This window comes from Tachypleus tridentatus, chromosome 1, assembly GCF_004210375.1.
Source record: "Tachypleus tridentatus isolate NWPU-2018 chromosome 1, ASM421037v1, whole genome shotgun sequence".
Classification (NCBI taxonomy): domain Eukaryota; kingdom Metazoa; phylum Arthropoda; class Merostomata; order Xiphosura; family Limulidae; genus Tachypleus; species Tachypleus tridentatus.
In genome coordinates this window covers 154,862,941-154,885,973 of record NC_134825.1, presented here as the reverse complement: position 1 = coordinate 154,885,973, position 23,033 = coordinate 154,862,941, and the positions used below count along the sequence as shown (strand labels likewise).

At 34.9% G+C, this 23,033-nt stretch overlaps 1 protein-coding gene across 5 annotated transcripts in view; it reads right to left on the bottom strand.

Moving 5' to 3' along the window:
* LOC143228074 (uncharacterized) overlaps nucleotides 1-23,033 on the bottom strand; it is a 190,973-nt gene that overhangs the window by 77,441 nt on the left and 90,499 nt on the right. Inside the window, exon 1 of one of the 5 annotated variants that reach the window (XM_076459431.1) lies at nucleotides 19,911-19,932. The exons of 3 other annotated variants lie outside the window; for them this stretch is intronic. The gene's annotated coding sequence lies outside the window, so the exon portion shown is untranslated. Of the gene's footprint in view, nucleotides 1-4,300; nucleotides 4,747-19,910; nucleotides 19,933-23,033 lie in introns of those variants that run through there. One more of the 5 variants, XM_076459410.1, reaches the window with a different exon arrangement.

The window sequence follows — 23,033 nt, the reverse complement described above, 5'->3', positions numbered from 1 at the left end:
ATTTCTTTTAGTCTACGCTATTAATACATAACTGTTGATATGAAGGTTATATTAGAAACAACGAAAATCTCTTTCGTACTTGTGTTTCAGTATCTCAGTTTCTTATCGTATTTTTTCAAAACACTGCAACAGAATAAACGTATAAGCCATGAATTGTAAAATAATGCAACCAACAAATTACATCCACATTTTTATAATGAACTGACTACTGTATAAAATAAAATGTCAGTACATCACTACAGACAGTACTGTCGTATAGAACCTAAATAACTTGTACTTTATTAATACATACAACTTTATCCCAGGGACTAACACGTCTGCATCACACACATAAAACTGGGTATCAGTTTTACAATGTAGATGTATAGATAATACTTTCTCTCTGGCTTCTCAAAGAATTATTCACAGCAAAAACGAGTCAAATCTGACGTACTTAAAACGTTCCGCTTTGTTGTTTCATTTTCAGCAGAATTATGTTTAATATCTTATCTGCAGCTAAGGCATTAACAGTGTCCAGGGCCAGTAATTGAAATAACTCGCTTAATCAATAAATGTATGTACTTTTGGATACGTAATATAAACGGTTCAAGTCCCACTATTATTCTAGGAGATACGTTTATTACTGTATTTTTTTTACTTAAAAAAATGTCTACCACGCTGTTAGAACAGGTCTAATTAAAACAAAGCTGAAATCTGTCGCGACATCTACATCTAGAAGAGAACTAAGTAATACGCAAGTTGTAAAGATGGGCTAACAAACAATGTAAAGTTATTACTAGATGTACTTCCCACAGGTTTCCCGAAAGTCTTTTGTTTCATAAAACCAAATTAAGAGTAACAAATATGTATACTTCTTGTTTGTTTGTTTTGAATTTCGTGGAAAGCTACACGAGGGCTATCTGCGCTAGCCGTCCCTAATTTAGCAGTGTAAGACTAGAGAAAAGGTAGCTAGTCATCACCACTCACCGCCAACTCTTAGGCTACTATTTTAGCAACGAATAGTGGGATTAACCGTCACAGTATAACGTCCCCACGGCTAAAAGGGCGAATATGTTTAGTGTGACGGGGTTTCGAACCCGTGATCCTCAGATTACGAGTCAAGCGCCTTAACCACCTGTTATGTTATGCTGTGTTGTAACCTACAGTCCATAATTCTCCTCGTGATTCATAGCACGTGCACTTTAATGACGTCACGAAGATACAAATAACAATGTTAAGTGTCCCTTATGAGACGTCATTTTAATGTATATTGACTGACTGGCAGATAAAACATTAATGTGTAGTGATGCGAATGGATAAAGCAGGAGATCACTCCAGGCAGCCTTTGGTCTCCCGTCGGAGAAATAATAAGTACACTTGCATGTTAACCTTACTCAATAACAACTTTCGGTGTCTAATTCGATAGTTCGAGGTTTGATTCATGCTGCGTACATAGTCCTTTACATATATATATATATATTTGCGTTAAAATGAAATAATATTAAGTTATGAAAATAAACGTGTTACAACTGGAAGGAAAGTTAATACTTATTTTATAGCAAAAACTTCGCCGTCTCCAGTAACTACTTCGGATTGAAAACTTAAACATGATTTGCGAGATAAATCATGCATTTCACTGAATTCTATATACACGTATAAAAATAAATATGATTTTTGATGATACTAAAGTTACAATTACTGACGTAACTGTGTGACAAAATAACTCAAAAATTAGCCTATGTTTAAACGAGTATTAGAGACAATAAACTCTATGCTTTCTAGTTATAAAAACTAATTAATAAAATAGTTTTTGATCATGATAGGCTATCGGCAAACATGATCTATGTAAGTGTCTCAGGTCACAGCTACGGCGTCGTTGAACCAAGCAAGGCTAACGTACAGACCCAGACGTCTCAATTTCGTACGAAAGCCGGCTGGTTTCCTAGACGTTCACTGAAGGGCTGCACTCGGTGACGGGACTGATTGTATCCTGCCGCTAATCCTAAAAGGAACACCGACAAGCGTCTAGCAGTTGAATACAAAGCCTATATAGTGAATGTAGCACCAAATCCTAGTAATGCAAACGAACGTTTTTATCACGGACTGTAATTTACCTCCAGTCGCTTTCGTAAACAGCTATCTGGTGTGTTAAAGGTTCCTTACTCTGACTCTACTCTTTAACTTTTAACGACGTTTCGGCGACCTACTGGCCTAACAAATCCGTATTAAAAAAAAAAACCCCACAAGACAGGCGAACACGTTCCTACAGGGACAACATTAAACTATTTAACACTTTCGGAAAGACCGAATGTGAATGAATAAACACAATCGAAAAAGGCCATAGATATATAGCCGAACAAACTCGAAGGAAAGCCTGCTGTGATTACGTGGAACTTCTTGGAAAGGGAAAGTTTCTTGCTGAAAGGAATGTGAAACCTAGAATGAGCTTGTGGTATCTATCGCAAATAGCGCCATTTATAAATGCCTAAGCACGTCTAAAGAAACTGACTGGACATAAACAAGAATCAGCAACATCTAACCCAAAGAACATGAATTAAAGTAATCATTAACTAATAAGATATACTAAAAAACGGCAGCAGTGTACAATTAACATAACCTATTTGGAAGTAACAGTGGAGCCAGTAGTCTCTATCATGAAGGACCTACGAAAGGTCAGCAGTATTTAGCCAATTGGACCTGACGAAAAATAACTTGAGGTATCTGACTGATCGAATGCACTTGAAGAAACGTCAGGGTTAATTAGCCCTTGCTGGTCAGAATTGAAAATTGTCAGCTATAATTGATAGAACACACGATTGTTTTGAATTTCACGCAAAGCTACACGAGGGCTATCTGCGCGAGCCTTCTCTAATTTAGCAGTGTAAGACTAGAGGGAAGGCAACTAGTCATCACTACCCACCGCCAACTCTTGGGCTACTCTTTTACCAACGAATAGTGGGATTTAACCGTAACTTTATAACGCCTCCACGGCTGAAAGGGCGAGTATGTTTGGTGTGATGGGGATTCGAACCCGCGACTCTCAGATTACGAGTCGAGCGTCTTAACCACCTGGCCATGCCGGACCATTTTTCGAGAGCTGGCATCAAAGTTGAAGCAATGTACACATGCTAATCTCATAGCATTACGCAGACAACAGATTTATATTAATTTAAGTATTGTTCGCGTCTTCGCTAACTTGCTAAGTGTACAATCACGGAGATTAATTTCTTACCGTTTCAAGTAAAAAACTGTACTTTAAAGGGCATTTATCGAGAATTTTTAACCAAAGGCTTCAGAGAAAAATGCCTTTAAACGTGTCGTTAAAATTAAAAGGAGTTTCATTACGTAAAATAGAGATTAAAAATGAATGGATTTTCCGTGATTTTTTTAAATTGTCGATATATTCTAAAATGAAACTGAATATCTAATCAAATAATGAATTTCGAGTCAAGATTATAAACGTTGATTTAACGAGACTTGAAATTTCAAAATGCTCCGCATCACGTTACCGTCACGATTAGAAACACAATTGAATTGAATTTTGGTTTTGAGTCGCTTTGAATCATGTTACGTTCCTAAATAATCTCGTGTAACTTTAACAGAGTTTAACATAGCTAAGACGATTTAATCCCTAAATTATTCAAAAGCTGCCATAAAATATTCTATGTTTTTAGTTTAGTGTGGTTTAAGGCACTTTTATGCTCTTAAATAACACCAATCTGGTATAAAAAAACCATGTTCCTAAATTATTCCAATCTCACATAAAGCAACATGATAAAAAATTTCTCTAGTCTGGTATAAGAAAAAACACTTTATGCTCCTAAATTACTACAGTTCGGAAAGAAGCACTTTATGTTTGTGTAAGAAATTCTTCAAAGTGTTCGAATGACTCCAACTCTGATAAAAGTGAATTGAAGGTCTGCACGGTTACAATATTTTGGTTCCAGATGAAGATTTACAGGGTTGCTGTCTCGTCACAGCCTGTTCTTATGTTATTAGACGTTTTATAACCCTTAGCACCTATTAGCAGTTCTGAAGTCAGTTAATTAAGACACTAATCATTAGAACAAAGAAACAAAGCTAGTAAAACACTAGAACGTTACGAAAGCTTCAGAGACAACTTAGATTATTGTAAATTTAATCATTTGTTTTTTTCTCTAATTCTATATACACGTGCAAAAGTTTTTGTGTATCAGAATTGTTAAACCTTTTCATGGTTAAATCGAAGTAATAGAACAAACTATATTTAGAAAACGAATAAATGTTGTTCTTTTAACCTTGGAGGTTATGTTAACTTCGTCTGTATTAAATAATTACTTACCTTATGAGCATCATCTGATGTCTTATTTATTTTCTTCCCCGCGAGAGTCTTAAAGTATTTTCACAACATATTAGAATGAATACGAACACATTGACCAGGTACGCTTCTTTGCCAGGAGCTATCGGGAAAGGATTTTCTTCCGAGACAGCTCGACTCACTGAAGACTAAAATGATTGTATACACGTTAGAAAGGCTCGCCTCTACATACGCTTCTACAAATCCGCCTCCCTCAGCCGTCAGTACGCATGGCACGACATCGGAGGTGGAACACTGAGAATTCCGTTTCAATCCCCGTTCGGAGCTGCCGAACTCACCACATCTCGGTCGGGCAAACTGCCATACCGCCTAATAACTGCGTCGTGAGCCTAGTCACGAGGGTCAATAATCCACGAGAAGTCAGGGAGAGTCTACTGACTATGTGACGGGTAGAGAGGAGTATCAGTTAGAGGGCACGATCAGAGGTACTGGTATCGCCTTGGCCTCGAGCGGTAACCAGCAGCAGTTCCTTGTTACACAACTTAAGAACAATCGCACTGATGTTATCTCACTAGCTAGACCAAACGCCTGAGGTAACATACGTTTATAAACAGTTTTGGAAACAAGTTTTTCAATGTAAAATTACTTCAATAATGTAAATTATATTACCGCATACCCAACTTTACGGGTATGCCCTTCTATGCTTATAAAAACAACACTGTACCTTTCACTTTAAAGTAAAAAAAAACATTAAAAAGCCAAAGGCATCAGTGGGCAGGGTTCTCCAGTGTGACAATGGTATGTCTTCAGATTTACAACGCTAAAATAAAGAGTTCGAGTCCCCCTTGGCGGACACAGCAGATAGCCCGATGCGACTTTGCTACCTAGAAAACACACACACGCTTATTGCACAGGACTCAAAGACTTTTCATGTAGAAAAGCTAAACAGAATAGAAGACACTGTAATTACACTTTAGATAAGAGTTATATTTATTTTTGTTCCTCCTAGATTCAACCTTAACGTGTTATTTATCATAACTTTTTCGCTTTTCAACAAGAGAAAGGAATCAACGAAGTATCCATAGAAATATAAAATTAAATTTGGATATAGATCATGAGAACAAATACAAATACCAGGGCATTAACCAGTGATTAGTGTGCCTTGACTGTGGATCCGAGGGTTCATGGTTTACGTTACCTTGCCACTAAAATGCACTTCTCACATTAAGTTGTGGGTGTGTTTTAACAGATAAGGTTAATTCACTCTGTTAGGTCAAGCTTAAGAATTAACAGTGTGAACCTTTGGCTAGCTGATTCGCTTCCACCATATCAGTTCAAAGTTAGGGTTAGCTAGGCGTAAATAACCTTTTGTAATTTTGTGCGAAAAATCTATATACAAATGAAATACGTAGAAATATTTAAGTGTCGTTGTAAAACTAAGACATGGAGAAAGAAATAGAGAGGAAAACGCATATAAACAATACATTAACAATTGCACAGGAAGAGAGTTTGAGTTTCCCCACGACACATAAGTGTGCTTCTCCCCCCTGATCATTACTTATATAAAGTAATCGATTATGGTTAGTTGAGACATGATTCATGCTTACGCTTATTTTTATTGGGTGGGGCAGATCTTCACAATAATATTGTTTGTTTATAAAACACGAAAAGGAGGAAGAAAAATCCTTAATACAGCAAGAGTCGTTTCTAACAATACCATAACAAAATACAGCAAGAGTCGTTTCTAACAATACCATAACAAAATACAGCAAGAGTCGTTTCTAACAATACCATAATAAAATACAGCAAGAGTCGTTTCTAACAATACCATAATAAAATACAGCAAGAATCGTTCCTAACAATACCAGAATAATATACAACAAGAGTCGTTCCTAACAATATTATAATACAATACAGCAAGAATTGTTCCTAATAATACCATAATAAAATACAAGAGCCGTTTCTGACAATACCATAATAAAATACAAGAGTTATTTCTAACAATACCACGATAAAATCCAGTATGAGTTACTTCTAACAATACCGCCATAAAACATAATTCACAATATGCAGTTACTACTACTTATAATTTACTGTGCAATGTCAAAAGTTGGCAAACATTTAGAAAACAGGCCTAAAATTTGAAATAAAATCGCATTGCCTGCACATGTTTGTGTGTTTTCATCACATCCTCTTTCATATCCGTTGCAGATTAAAATTCGAGGCGTATATAAGAATAACGTTCCAGGTATATCTTTTACTCCCACAAGTGACATTTTCGTTAATCCAGAACTCGCCATTTTGTTAGGGCCTTAAATATAATTAAATTCTCTGGAATCTATTTTTATATTATGTACGTCTCTGTAATTGACAAACCTTAAAGCATGTCAATGATGGTCAAGCCAGCAAGTTTGGTGGTACAAATGTGCAATTATTGCATGAAAAGCAAGTGGACAGCATCAGTGTGTAAGTTTACCTTGGCATTAGGTAACAATGAATCAGTTGTGAATATATTAGTGTGGAATATTACTAAGAGAAAGAGATAGCCCTCAGTTTTAAAAAACAATGATAAAGGTTTAGTAGAAAACTGATGAACAAAAAAATATAGAAGTAAAGAAACATATTACATCGTATAATCGGATTAGTGTAGTTATTTATATCAATGCAGAGTGATTCGTCCAATTCTGAACAGTTAAAGATAATTACTACGACAATACAGTGTTTACAACCATCTATGTACAGTTCGCAGTGTTATCATGTTTAAAAAATACGATATATCTTATGGGGGAAAAATAAATTTATTATTTTCCTGGGTTTATAAACATTCTCTTATAGTTAAGAAGTATTATAAACACCTGAGCTGTCTTTGCATAACACTTTTAATGTTCAATTTATTCTTCACAACTTTGAGACACTCTGCAAGAGAAAATATACAACCCTCATACCCCAGTTCAGTTTACACATATTTCACCATCAGTGAGTCCACGTATTTCATTCACTTTGAAATGTCTCGAGTTCATGACCACTCCGACACGCAGTGTAAAAAAGAAAAAAAATGGATAAAAAAGTTGAAAATGATTATTTTTATATAAAAATATTATTATAAAATATTAAATTATTAAAATATAAAAATATTTTTATATAAAATACACATAGAATCTCAGCAGCAGTAATTGTAATTTTTGTTTACATTTGTTTAAACGTGTGGCTCACGTATAGTTAGAGAGGCTCTAACCAACAAATTCTTGATTTCGCAAGCAATATGGGGAATAAAAGTTAGCTTAATTTAAGTACCTGATTAAATCTGCATTTTAACCAAACGTTCACATCTTGACAGTCAAGCTGGGACGAAGTTTTAGGAGCTGTTAGTTTTAAAACACACCAAACTAATGAACACTGCTTTTGTGAAAGACGTCTCAATCTATCGGGAAATGTTGTTAAAGTGACTTTTATAAAAGTCTAATATTTATTTCAGTGATATGTTTCTCCATTGTGCTATTGTGAAAACGTACTGTATTTTAAAAACAAACAAACACGAGAGGGATGGAATTTGTTGTCTAGTCTTCTATTCGAACTTGTAAGAGAAGTCAAAGGCTAACGACAAAACGTGGCTTCTTTAACGCACACTACATTACAGACAAAACAAAGTACTAAGACTACTCTATTTTCTTTGGCAATGACTTAAATAATTCCCCAACTTCACATCGTCATTATACGCACTTCATAGAAGTAAATTTCGAAAAGTCGCAGGAGTAAAGTCTAAATTTATTTAAAATACTAGGAAATCTACATATCCTGTTAAAAGTTTTCGCCAGATGTCACCTTATATGGTTTTGTTTTCATTTTCTTCACAACAAATTGAAAGGCAAGTTCCAAACATTGCAGTACTTTAGTTATTTAGTTATTGATCTAAACAAAACCTTGTAAACTCTTTTAGTAATGATAAATTTCTTCAATAAAAACGTAATTTCGTAAGCATTTCTTTTCTAATGTTGCGTTTTTAAATAAAAAATAAGACATCTACAGTTTCAAGTTATCATAAACACTTTTGCAATTAAAATGGGTTTAAATAAACCATTCATAAATTATCATTCGTCAGCAGCTTTTGTCCTGAGTATCATAAACTGTATTGTATTTTTAGTTACATGATTGTTTGTGAAAAATTAGTCAGAACTTCTCACAATATTAATAGTAAATAGTCAGTAACGCTCACATTAAAGTAACCTAACGTGTTATTAGAATTACACTAACTGAGAAATACACTTTTTATCGCTTTAACTAAACCTTTTGAAACAATTTTTAAAATAAAATAGGCGTGATATTAAACAGCTATAGTCACCTTCAAAAGACAGTGTACGACTTGCAAATATATTCCCCTTTTTCATGACAGTCGGTGAACAAGTACAAGTAAAAAATTTCTTTATTTTTTTAAATACTGTTTACTATTAATTAATAACCCTCGAATATGTTATCCGAGTCCTAATTGACAGACACATGAGCATTAGTAGATACTTGGATGAAACTAAAGATATGAAAGCTTAGGACAGGTAAAATAATAAAATATTAGATGTTAACTCTGGTAGCTTTCTTTCTTGAAGAAACAAAGTGACTTTTAATGAAGTTTTTGCTGTTCAAGTGCAACGATATCCAATTAGTACGGAGGATGCACTAGCAGCTTAAAAACTATGGAAAGTAACTGACATTGACAGATAACTGTCAAGCCATCCGCAACAACTTCCAACTAGCGCAGACGAAAGCTCAGTTCGACCCTATCCTATTGGCTTTCTCACTATGGCCGCTATCGTCTTCACTTTAGTACCTTCACATGTTTCCAACTATTTGCACGTGTACACGATGGTCAGACTGGTGGGTAACACATCAAGTTTACTGATCAGCGTAGCCCTGGTGTTATGTAGTTTGCTTGTTTTTACCTTTTACAAAGTAAGTATGGTATTTCGAACCCAACTATCTGAAACTCACTGGAAGACCGATTGTCTGAAAACTTACTGGGTTTTTATTTCTCTTTAACAAACTTAATTCAAATTAATTTGGGTTCTACTCGTAATTTTGTAAGCCAAGACTTTTTTTTTTTTTTTACACCCGGGTTGCTGGCCCAATCGGAAATCATATAGGACGAACATCGTCGGTGCGGGATTTCGGACTCGTGACTTTCAGATTGCGAGCACACTGACCAGCATGCCATGCAAGGTCCAGATTATAGGTTAATATATATACAGCAAGATAAAGTGGACGTAAAATAAGAAAACGTGAGATCAAGTAGAGATGTTTGTGGCTTGTGTAGCCTCGAAGCCACACACACACGATATCTGAACTCTATTCACCGTAAGGAATTGAACACCGGATTTTATCGTTGGAAGTCCGTAAACATACGTTGATGCACCAGAGGAGAAATTAAAATATTAGGCAAAACAATCTGAGACAAGACAAAGTGAGTAAATCTAAGTGAATAAGTATAGGCGAAATAAAATAAACCAAAGTTAGATTTTATCAGTGAGGTAAATTAAGATAATGTGATTTTATGTGTAAATATCCTGTCGGCCGACATAGCCAGGTGGCTAATCGTATTGACATACATTACTCAGAGAAAATCATTCTCTCATTATTTAGTACACACGAGCGCTAGTTGGAGCAGAGTTTTTGTAGTACACTTAATTTAGTGTAGTGACTGTTGATGTTACATACAAATAAGTCACGTGTTATATTGAGAAGCTCCTATTTTCTGTACTTCTAATAGATCAGCTGCTGTAGGTCTGAGTGCTTATAATGAGAAAAATCGATTTTGATACCCACGGTATGGGCCCCGGTATAGCCTGGTAGTTAGGGCACTCGACTCATAATCTGAGGGTCGTGGGTTCGAATCCCCGTCACATCAAACATGCTTGCCCTTAAAGCGTTATAATGTGACCATCAATCCCACTATTCATTGGTAAAAGAGTAGCCCAAAAGTTGGAGGTGAGTGTATTCCCTTTAGTCTTACACTGTTAAATTAGGGACGGCTAGCGCAGTTAGCCCTAGTGTAGCTTTGCGCGAAATTCAAAAACAAAACAAACAAACTATTCTGCCATAAACAGTGACACAAGACAACTTAAGCTGCATGCTTAAACGTTTACATCTCGTTCACAGCGTTTATAATGACCTAACGAATAATAATTCTCACCAATTATTCAGTCTGGTCACGGTTTATCGATGACTAAGAAATTCTGGAATACCTCCGAACAGAGTTCCAGTTTTAAAAAAGTTAGTTGTGATTATTTACATCCAAACTAATCATGATATAATTTTATTTAATTGAAACATAGGCCGTTATCGTAAATAAAACTTTACTGTATTTATACACATTTCTGGGGGATATAGTGTATGGTTATACGAATATGGCGATGTTCTGTACGACAGTTTATCTTTTTTTTAGTACATACAGTGTATCAACTTCTACCAAAGGTGTACCATTTGTTTTATTGGACTCTTTCTCCACCGAATTACTCCTCGGCGCAGTCTCCAGAAGAATATGGCGACGCCCATTGTCGTGTGGCTGTATAATAAATGTGAAGGGAATTCTCATATACATGAATTATTACCACTGCCAAAATTATGCACAAGTAAATACAATAATAATCAAACTATAATCAACTGATAAAATAATTCATCTGAAAAAGCCTTACTTTTTATATATTGCAGCGATCAGTGAAATAGGAGGGGATGGACGTTATTCTATGACGTATTGTAGAATACACTAACTTTCTCATCCACAAAGAAATAAATAATCATCTCAAAACTACGGTAGAGTATTATTATTATTCATCCTCGCCGAATCAAATTGCTGCTATTCGCCATTTTGATCTCTGCCACAATTTTTATTCTCTTTCTCTATCAGGAATAATATTCTTATTCTGGTAAGGCTTGCTGATTACGAAAAAAGTACAACCAATCACGATCAGTTTGAGTTAGTTCTAAATATCATGGTACGACCAATCAGTGGGGACTGACTCTCTCAAAGAATACTGTTTATGTTGCCAGTTTTTAAACTGAGATTTACACATTTTGTTTCGTGAGGCTTTGTTGTTGTGTTTTTTCTGTGTGGAAATGTTTTCGCTGTGCAGGGCCTTGGGGCTTGTTAGTAGGCCTAAATGATACACATCATTGTGAGAGGAAAGGAACGAGCCTGAAAACGTGACTAATAAACCAGTCACCCCGAGACTCATCAGCGATGGTATATTAGATTTTCTTTAGAGACCACGAAAACACCACTCGGGCCACCTTTCTAATGACGTAGAAACTCGTTTAGTCCTACACTGTAACCCTAATGAACGGAAGAAACATAATGGCTATAATTTGAAAGGTAGGTAGGGAAACGAAAGCAGGAAATAGGGAAAAACCTGCCAATAACCTCTGTCCACAACGTGAGGAGTGGCCAGCAAATAACTTACGTTGTATCCTAGGAATACTTGAAGTTAAAAGTTGCGCCAAACTCTTCAACAGTAGTGAGAACCCTTGATAAATTGCTTGTCCTAACTACGTGTAATTCTGCGACAACAAGGATGATCCAGAGTCGAAGCTAAATCGTGTGAACACCATCAAACAGGTAACACCTGGTGCTTTTTATTCAAGTTGTTCAATATTTCATGTAAATCGAGCTAATCAAAGAGATAATGAAAAGACGATCAGTGTCTGATGGGTTAGCTTAAAGCTACTTTTGTACTAATAAAGCTCGACTCATGTAAACTACAGAACGTCGCGTTTCACTAAACCGATATGACTTAAGTCAAGGCCAAAACTTCCAAAATGAAAGCATTTAATTAGCCATTAATATGGTATTTGCTTCTCATCTGTTAATGGGAGAAGTTCAATGGCTTATATCTTTAAAATTAGCAACGTTTTGTTAAAAGGAGACTTGGTTAACGTCCTATGAAAGCATTAATGAAATAGATAAAATAAATTAGTACCTTTTGCATAAACTTAATAAACCATTGTTGATTTGATTTATAATTTAGTAGGCCTAAAATAATCTATAACCAGGTTAGATACAAAAGTATAATTGTTTATCACAACGTGTAAAATAATACACTGGTCTTGACGTTTAGAATAGAAAACTATATATAAAATCACATCACTTTCTAGGTTGATGTACAATACTAGCCAGATAAAGTAGAACTAAGGAAGACTGGCATACATTTGCTGTTTTAACTTATTAAAAACTGGAACTGTACTTTAATAAAACAGACAGAGAAAAATGCAAAAACTCATTTAGGAATAATAACCCAGAGAAGGCTGGAACGTTCAGTTGATGAATTACTTACTTTCAATTAGAGATTAGCTGTTTTGGCACGTTCATATTACCACGCAATTTGTGCCAAGACTGATAGATATGTAAAAAAGTAATACTAAGACGTTTATTAATAAAACAAAAGCGGTTACAGTCCCGTCCAGAGGGAAAAAATAAGAGTTTAAATCGACAAAGTTTGTTCAATGATGTCTGACATTTTATAATTAAGAACTGTTATTTGATGGATATAAAGAATTACGAAGCCTTTATATTATATGCACTCTGAATTTTTACAAATTCGTGCAAGATATAAAAAGTTATTTTTCCTTTCTTTCAGGTTTTAGTTAAGAACTGGTCATATTTTTAGTAATAACTGAGCTAATTTAGGCCTAAATATAGCTCGTATAGTTTTATTTCCATTTATTCTTCAAATTTAATGGTTAATAAAACAGTAATAGCTCTTATAACACAAAGAGCTTTCGTAACCACCAGAGCTTGGCATGGCGTGCAAGAATGATCTACTCGTAATTTGCTAGTCGCGGGATCGAGACACTTCGCTGAACATACTCACACTTTAAGTCATGGGGAAACTATACCCTGATGGTGAATTTCACCATTTGTTGATAAAGAGAAGCCCAAGAGTTGGCGGTTGGTGGTGTTGAATAATTGTCTTTCCTCAAGTCTATCGCTTTAAACTGAGAAGCGGTTAGCACAGACAATCCACGAGTGGCTTTGAGTGAAATTCGATATACAAATATAACCACTGTGTCTTGCAGCTGTCACTCAAAATGGTGCTATTGGGTCTAATGTTCCGCTTGTGATCACTATAGTACGTTATGAAACTCACAAGATAGGTGAGTTAAAGTATCAGAGTTATTATCATATGTAAGGATAACCACATCACTCAAATCATTATTAAATCAAACAATTTGACCATATATATATATATATATATATATACATACATACATACACTCATGTACGAGCTGTAATTATAGCAATCGCGTTCAGGAAAAAAAATATAATAAAAAAACGTTGCAAAAATAGTTCGGTTAGATTTAACGTTTCACTTTGTTTCTACACAGCTTACCTATAATTAACTATAAAGAGTTAATTCATACCAATATGTGTACTGTAAACGAAATTTCAAATTACAGATCAACATATCTAACAAAGAAGGAAAATAAAATAAAACTCTAAGATACAAATGATAACAACATATGCGTTAAAACCATGTGCCGAACCTAGAACAAGAGTTAACCTGGCATACTGGTGAAACAAGTCTCAACTAAGGTTCATTTTTTACAGCATTCACATGTGATACAGTTTTCAATATTTAGTGTGTGGTAAATATGACTGATCAAGCATACAGATTAAAACAAGTAACACTGACAAAGCATTCTTTTTTTTTCCTCTCTTTTTTTTGGCAACGTGCTCACAACGAATCTGGTCGGTGAAGCAGTGGGTTTGTACTAACAACTACCACCAACCCGATGATTCATCGAGCAAGTCTGCAGTGAGCCAATGAACGGAACCTGGGTATTTTCGAAGCTTTATCTATTCACAGCAACTGTTACAAGAGCTTTATTAAGCACACAGATTTCATATGTGCGTCTTTGGTAGCCTACACGATCTCTATGGTTTTAGCAGTTTTCTTAGTGGCCGAACCCGCTAGGTGAAACTTCCATATTTACACTACTTTCATGAGCCCACAAAACTTTCGCCTTAAACGTGACCCACGTTTACCTCAGAAAAAAGCACATAAAACGACAAAGTTTGTTATGTTTTTTTTTGTTTTTTTTCTGTTTTGCACATATTATCTCCCGTTAGTTGTTATGAATAGTATACTGGAAAACAGGAAAGACGTGTTTGTTTAAGTCCACAAAATTTGCCAAAGTTGTTATCAGTAAACACATTTGCAAGTTATTTATTGATATGAAAAGATGCCTTTTGTTATTCTTTTGAACAGCGTACACAAGAACCTGTGGCCTCCCCCTGTACCTCCAGCGTACGTTTTGAACGCACCCTAACAAAATGGAAGTCTGCTTGGATTAGACCCGGTAGATTTTTTTTTTTTTTTTAATTTCGCACAAAGCTACTCGAGGGCTATCTGTCCTAGCCGTCCCTAATTTAGCAGTGTAAGACTAGAGGGAAGGCAGCTAGTCATCATCACCCACCGCCAACTCTTGGGCTACTCTTTTACCAACGAACAGTGGGATTGACCGTCACATTATAACGCCCCCACGGCTGGAAGGGCGAGTATGTATGGCACGACGGGGATGCGAACCCGCGACCCTGAGATTACGTGTCGCACGCCTTAACGCGCTTGGCCATGCCAGGCCAGACCCGGTAGAAAATTCCTGAAACCAAATGGACGATTTCAGTATTTCTTTTTCGTATACGTAACCAACTTCCACTAAGTCTATACCTCCAGGATACAACACGCTGCTGTTTGTTCCACAAATATGGTTTTCTTGTTGGCTCGGATACTAACTCATCCTGTTGATACGTCGTTTTATATACCGTAATATTTCATTTTATTAGGTGATATTTATATAGTTAGCTGTTGGTAAGTTTGTACTTTCTCATACATTTTCCATTCTCCGTTGCATGCGTTTCACTGCTTTGTTACATACAACTTTCTTACACCTATACATCCGCACTGGAAACAAAAAATACTTCTACAGTTTGCCACACGTCGGTTTACAATTTGGTGACCAAGTATATTTTTTAAAACAGAAAAATATTAAAACTTCCTGGTTCCTAAAACGGGTGACATTTATAATGTCGGTTTGTGTCGCGGATTTGTTCTCACGAGTTTTGGCAATTAAAGAAAACGTTAGTGTTACATTTTCTTCAAATGCTAACATATATATATAAACCTGAATTGTGCTCAACAAAAGGACAACCAAATACCGTAACATTGTTTTGCAGTTTGCTATGCCTATTTGTGAATTTTGAAACGTATTCTTTTAAATTATGTTGCTTAACATAGTGCAGTTTGTTTTACAATATAAAATATTGTTATTGTGATAAACAGGTGTCAGTTTTTCTTTTGATTTTACACATATCTATAGTCCGATAATGAGGTGTTTCTATAACATTACAAGTAGTTTTCTTGTTTGTCTCTTAACATTTTAAAATCAGAAACGCTTTATATTTCACGATGTTAAAACTTGCGACTTAAAAACGTGAGAACTTTGATTGTGACACAATAAAAATAAATACGTGGCAGTATGCCCACGAGCTATAAGAAAAACTTCATTCTACAATAGGTATTTCTTTCCGTGTTTGAGGCAACTAAATGTCTTATTTTTACAAACTAGAAACTTAGAAGTATTGGTTTTACAACCCAAACGGAAACAAACAGGCTTTGCTGCTGGAATACCAAACACACACTTAAAAAAAACACACAAAAAAACCGTAACAGGATACGCCTACAATATTTATAAACACAAACTGATTAAAAACCTGAGAATATTTGCTCTAGTAAAACTTAAGCACAAACTTATTAAAAACCGTGAGATGATTTGCTGTTAATACATTTAAAAGCACAAACTTATTAGAAACCGTGAGAGGGTTTGCTATTACAACACCATTAAGCACACACTTATTTAAAAAACGTAGGAGTTTTTGCTGTTACAACATTTGGAAACACCAGTCTACTGAAACGCTTGCTGTGTTTTCTAATAAAAAGTGCAACTTAAGCTAAAATCACAAATAATTTTTCTTCATATGTCATTAAATACAAAATACGAAACCTAAAGATATCACTTGGAATGGAAACATTCTGTTGCTTGTTACTAATTTTTGCCGTATAAGCCAATGTCTGACTGGTTTCTAATATTTCTCTGTTGTAGAAATTCACATCCGTCTCTACAGGAAAACAAATAACATTGTTGTGTAATGCTTATTGCTCATATTATATTACCCAGAGTCAGGCTTAATAAAAGAAATGTGCTTTTTATGAGAATACGTACTGTAATCAGATTTTTTTCAAAAGTGTTAGCTTTTAGTTGTTTTATTTTTTATTAATAACTTCAGTGTAATTACTTATCTTATTTATTTCGTTTTTACCCCTTATAGCGTTGTTTAGTGTATTGAGTTTACAGAAATAATGCTTACTCAACTAAAAGCTCATAACACAAGAATATAGGAAAAATTAGAGGGGGTTTAGGGTTATATCACACGTTTTGATTTTGATCGAAATAAGTCGGTTTGGATATGCAAAGACTGAAGCACTTAAATCGCGAAATTAAACACTAAGTGATTGTGGCAATAAAAATAGACAAGTCTTTTTCTTACTCAAACTTAGGTGACAACTTTAATTTGTTTTGAATTTCGCGCAAAGCTACACGAGGGCTATCTGCGCTAGCCGTCCGTAATTTCGCAGTGTAAGACTAGAGAGAAGGCAGCTAGTCATCACCACCCACCGCCAATTTTAGGGCTACTCTTTTACCAACGAATAATGCGATTGACCGTACCATTACAACGCCCTTACGGCTGAAAATATAAGTATGTTTAGTGTGACGGAGATTCAAACTCACGACGCTAAGATTACCGGTCGAGAACCTTAACCACCTGGCCAGATGACAACTTAAGTCCAACGTCAGCATGACTTGTTTAGTATACGTTTCATTGCACAGTGGGTAAAAATTATCAAATTTTGTAGGTCATCTTACTTGAATACCTTTTTTGAAGTCACGTTCATAAGACTAAAGTTAAGAAAGAAATATCTGCTTTGGAGATGATTACCACAGGGAAACGTTGTGTGTAAAATCTACATTTATTTTTGTTGTTGTTTTTATAAAAATGAAGGCTTATGGTCCAGTAGTGCAAAAACACAAAAGAATGTAAATATATATGATGTTCGTCACTACTAATTAATGAAGAATATACTATTACACAAGTAATAATTTAGTCAGTTGTCGTGATGTGTGTAGAATAGGATTGTTTTAGTTTCATATCGAGCTGTTGTATGCAGTGCTCATCTCTTCCAAAAACTTAACTGTGAAAGAAAGATATTAAAATGTTTACATGAAGTAAAATAAAAAAAAAAAACATAACTACTCAGAAAATTAAGTTACTATTGATGAACCTTTCTTAGTAATAAATAAATATTTATTACACACACATGCATACAATATTGATACTAAACAGTCAAGTGAAATAAAATCATAAGGAAGGACTACGTTAAAAACAGCAAATCCAAACCTCTGACTAATAATAATTTGTTATAGACAAAAACAAGCCCAAACAAAAATTAAAAACGCAGTAATAAACGAAAGAATCCTCAGCAGAACAGACAATAATATGGGATATAAAATGTATCCTAGGTTTTAGAGGCGACAGTAAATGTAGGATCTACATTGCGGTGAGGATACACCGTCTATCAGTCTTGAGAACCCACATGTCGCTCACTTTATCTTTACCTATATATACTTTTGTTTATTTCATTATTCTTCATGTGAAACTGGCGAATTATGATTTTTTATATATATATATAATTAAGTCTTTTCAACAGAGGAGCTGCCACTGATATCAATGAAGCTGTTAATAAAAAAGGTCTCTGATTATATCTGTCATCTTCGAAGTGCAAAACCTTGTAATACAAATGAAGCTAGCAAAACAAACAGTCTCGTGAAAGCAAACAGTCCTCATGCGACTAATGTTACAGGTAACTCATAAAAGTTTCTAAAAGGATGTATACACGCAGAAATAGGTTAAAGAAACGGTGAACACAAAACTAATGACTAAAAATTAAATAAAAGCAGCTATATAGAATTTTATTCGATCAGTAGTTCATTCATGACCTCGTCCATATGTGGATACATTCTATCAGTGACCCATTCAGTATACAGTAACCAGTATTCTCATCTGTAGCCAAGTAAAAGACAACAAAGAACTATTGATTTGTAAATGAAATGGAAAAAAAAACAACAAAATTCGGTGTTATTTGTTGTCACTGTGTTTTTTTAAGGGAAACTATGTCGTTCGTTGGTATATTGTTAAAACAGGACAAGAATTATTGCTGCATGTGCGAAAATTTAAATTGGTAAAACTTTGACCTGACAAACCGCATGCACTTTTATATGTTTAAGTAAGAATCTTTGCAGTAGTTATATCTCTAGACCCAACGTTTCAACAGTGATATGCCGTTTAATGCATTCCACACTTTTAGCTGAAAGGGCGTTATAAATGTGACAGTCAATCCAGATACTCAAGTGAAATTTGACACACAGGCGGTGCGAGCTGCTGACTGGTTGCCATCCCTCTAATCCTCAGTTCCAAATAGTAATAGCTATACCACTTGTCCACTTTTTATTCCATGCATGTCATATTGAAGATACAAAACAGTTAAAATATATGATGAAAGTAAAATACATATTTTTATAAGCAATATTTCATAGATGTAATAGTAAATAGATATTGATGTTATGAAGATTTGATAAATGTTTCTACGTTTTCTACATCATGTAATATAAAAAATATCAAATTCTGAGAAAAGATTAAAATAAAATAGCTGCAGACTAGAGGGACACTCGATAGAGGGCGTACCTCTCCCACGCAGCGTTGATGAAACTCGACTCTCAAAATATACGAAAATGTATCCGTATGTTCGAAGTAATCAACGGACACAAATAATTTACGGAAAAGATAGTGAGGAATGATATTCTACATAAATCCACCAGGTTTCATCAAAATCCGATCATTTTTGACCGAGTTACAGAGCAAAATAGTGTTAAAAATTGGTTCCCATGTCGACTGATTAGGGATTTTTTAGATTTTCGCGGCCTTGCTAAGACTTCGGCCCTACAAAATTTAATCATTCCTAAGTTGTATCATAATCCAAACATATGCTAGCTCTCGTTCAAATACATTCAAGTTTCGAGAAATCTTCCTTACAAACACCAACAGGAGTGAAAACAACCTATAATTTAATACAAAGTCCAATTTAAATAGTTTACAGATTAATTCTTTGACTAGTTGAAGTTAAGCACAAAGCTACACAATGGGCTATCCGTGCTGTGCCCACCACGGGTATTGAAACCCGGTTTTAGCATTATAAGTCCGCAGACATATCGCTGTGACACTGGGGTGTAATGAGTAAACGGCTTACAGCATTGATCCAGTGACTTATATCATTTTGTACCTTTTACTAAAAAAATTAAGAGCGTTTTTTATAGTTTAAACTGAATTTTCTAGAGAATTATCAAGTATATTATCTTACACTTCCTATCTTGGAGTTGAATCCCCATACGCACACATAAAGACAAACAGTAAACAAACAAATTTTAAGAGGATACCTAAAATATTACCAGAAAAATGTAAAACGAATAGATCCGTGCATACCTTGGGTCAGCTGTCGTTTCTGTGAGAACTAAGTGAAGGCGACACTAAGGCGACATTCATTATAAACATAATGTCCTACCTATAGTTCGTCAGCCAATAATAATGTCGAACACGGCTCCCTGAAGTACATCAATATTCATAGAATTATAGTGGCGCCAAGAAACAGTGCCCTGTACATAGTTTTTTTTTTTTTCATGCGCAGACGCATTTCTGCACAAATAGTACGTTTTTATGTATACGCAAATTTTATAACTATGAACAGCTTCTAAGACTTATCTCCCCAAATATCGCTCTTACATGTCTGGTAGCTCTAACAGGTTTTAAGCCTATTTCCTCGATGTCCAATGTAACATGTTTTTACTGGAACTGATTTCTTTCAAGTACCATCTAAGTGATTACAGGTCTTCAAATGTTGATTTTGTTGATTATGGCCAAATTGTGCGATGTTTGAAATATCACACGAAAAGTGTGTTTTACATTAAGCAAAATAACTGACGAAAAACTCGTTTCTACATTTCCTTCGATATGTATGTGTGTGTGTAATTTCTTCTAAGTTTAGACTTTTCACGTGACTTGTTACACTCGTCAACACTTTCAAGCTCATTTCAACTTGGAACAACATGCACGTTGTTGGCTTTCGTTCACGTGATTTCATTACGCCTGGCTGATTAACAATTTACCAGATAACTCTTTTTTATTTTTATAAGAAAATATAACTTAATCAGATAAGAAGTCTATAAAGCCCTGCTCAAGTATTTGCTAACCCCGTCGTCTTCTGGCTTGCACGTCGTGAAAAGTACGACGTATATAGACAAAGAGGAGACAACAGTTACACTGTTAGACAGTCAAGTCACAGTTCTATAAATAGTATGTTAAACTTTGGAGATAACTTTCCATGGATATTTTCAGCTGTAAATGAGAAATTACGCACCTAAAAGTTTCCTTTTACAACTAAATGCTTACAAATGTATTACACAACTAGGATGCCGTTTCTCTAGTTTATTTCGTCTGAATTTCGGTTACTCGGTGAAAGGAACGAAAAACATAATCCCATCAATATCTTAAAATATACTCAACTGTTATATTTATTTCACTATATACTTAATTCAGTACGATGCTTCAACCTCCTCATAAAATGAGTAAGTACTGTAAAGGGGAGCAAACAAATCACCCTTTTCATGAACACGTGTTTTTCTCCCTCATAGGAAGTCGAAGGCCGCATGAAGGGGAGTCATCTGTTTTAATCACAATCAGTACAATAGTGTGTTGTTTGTTTGTCAGTCAGTCAGTAGACAATAAAACGGCGTCACAAAAAGGAGACATAACATTACATTTTGTACTGTCGTTACATCAGAAAAACGTACGCATGCCATGAATTGCGAGAAGAATTATGCTCTCTGCAGGGTACAACATAACATGATATATGTTTCAAAAGCAGTAAATAAAAATAGTTGTTACCCTTAATTTCAGTTTTCCTGCAGGAGAACGTCTGGTATGTAGAATACATATACGTGTTTATGAATAGATTAATGTACATTTGTGGATAGAGTTGTAAGAAGACCCATACGGAATCATCAACTCTAACAATCTGTATCCGAAAGTTTCATTGATTATAAGAATATAAATCTACCTAATGAAACATAATGGAAAGGATTTAATTTCGCATTATATACCGAGGCTAATGTGCAACCAGCTAACACTTTTGATGTCACTTTAAAGCAAATTCCAAGCCTCTGGTTTAGTATTTAGGGTCACTAGTAAGCTAGAATAAATCAACGATTTGCTTTATAAGTGCATGGTCTACTTCTCGGTTAGATGCATTCAAGACTGGAAATGCTGTAGACATAAAAGCACGTTGTGTGCTTCATTTAGTGTGTTTATGTTCCTCCTGGTAGCCGTGGAACGTGCTGCAGCATTGTAATTAAGTACATTTCAAATGAGGCAGTTAACAATTTAAGCAAAGGTGTGTCTAGAAATTACTATAGCTTTAATAGGAGTGTGCTATTGTTATCATAATAACAAAAATAAATATATTTGTACCAAGAAGTGAGTGCTTTTAACCACAGAATTACCGATAGGAACCCCCATTATTCTTTCATAAACAAAAGAAAACCTAGGTCACCTGTATTTTATGCAAAAAATGAGTGAGTTAACCCTATTTTGTTTGTTCAAGTCTTCACACTTTCGATAAACCTGTAAGGACAGAGTCAGTAAGAAGGCGTAGTACAATCGATAGCTTGTCATTTTAATACTTAAATCCCCTCGTAAGGTAAAATGGAAGCTTTATAATCATCACATAAACGATAGATAATAATGATTAAATCCTATGGTAAGGTAAGAGGAAAGATTTACTGTCACAGAAACAATAGGGTCTTAGTAAAATGACCTTTTACTTCCTTAAACTGCATTTAGCAAGATATCAAATTAATTGGCAATATACGTGTATGTGAACAAGACAAAACAACAGTTCTAGCTAATTAAGCAGTATGTTGCTCGAAATAACCGACGGAACTGGTCAAAACAAACCACTTTCGTATGAGGGAGTGCAAAACCTTTTGAAAAACTTACTTTAATCTTTAGGGCAAGCTTGCAAATTTTAAATTCTGCGGTTCTACAAATTATGTTCATTTATTTGATTAATTTTAGAATTCTAATTCTAAGACTATAAGGAGAGCACGACCTTGTAGTTCACCGTGACGTTCGGCCACCTACTAAACCACTCATAATAGCAATTATTAAAATTTTGTAGTATTCACGATGCTGTTATGTGTTCACATATACCTAGTATTAGAATCTTACGTATCAAGATAGATTTCTTTGAATGCATTTAATATAAATAATATGTGAATATACATTTGAGTTGCCAAGGCAAGTCAACGTAAAGTGAAAATGCATGTATAATAAATACCGTTTACTAATACCCGCCATCTTTAAGTGTCCTTTAATAAATATAAATTGTCCCTTTTATTTAGCACAGCTTCTAACTCGAACATTACCTTGGAGTAGTTTTAGCTCTTCAGGAAATGGTCCTATCGATCATTTTCAAAACATAACTGATTTTAGAAGCCTACCTAACATATTTTATGATAATTTTATTAATAAAGTATAAAATCCAAATATTAA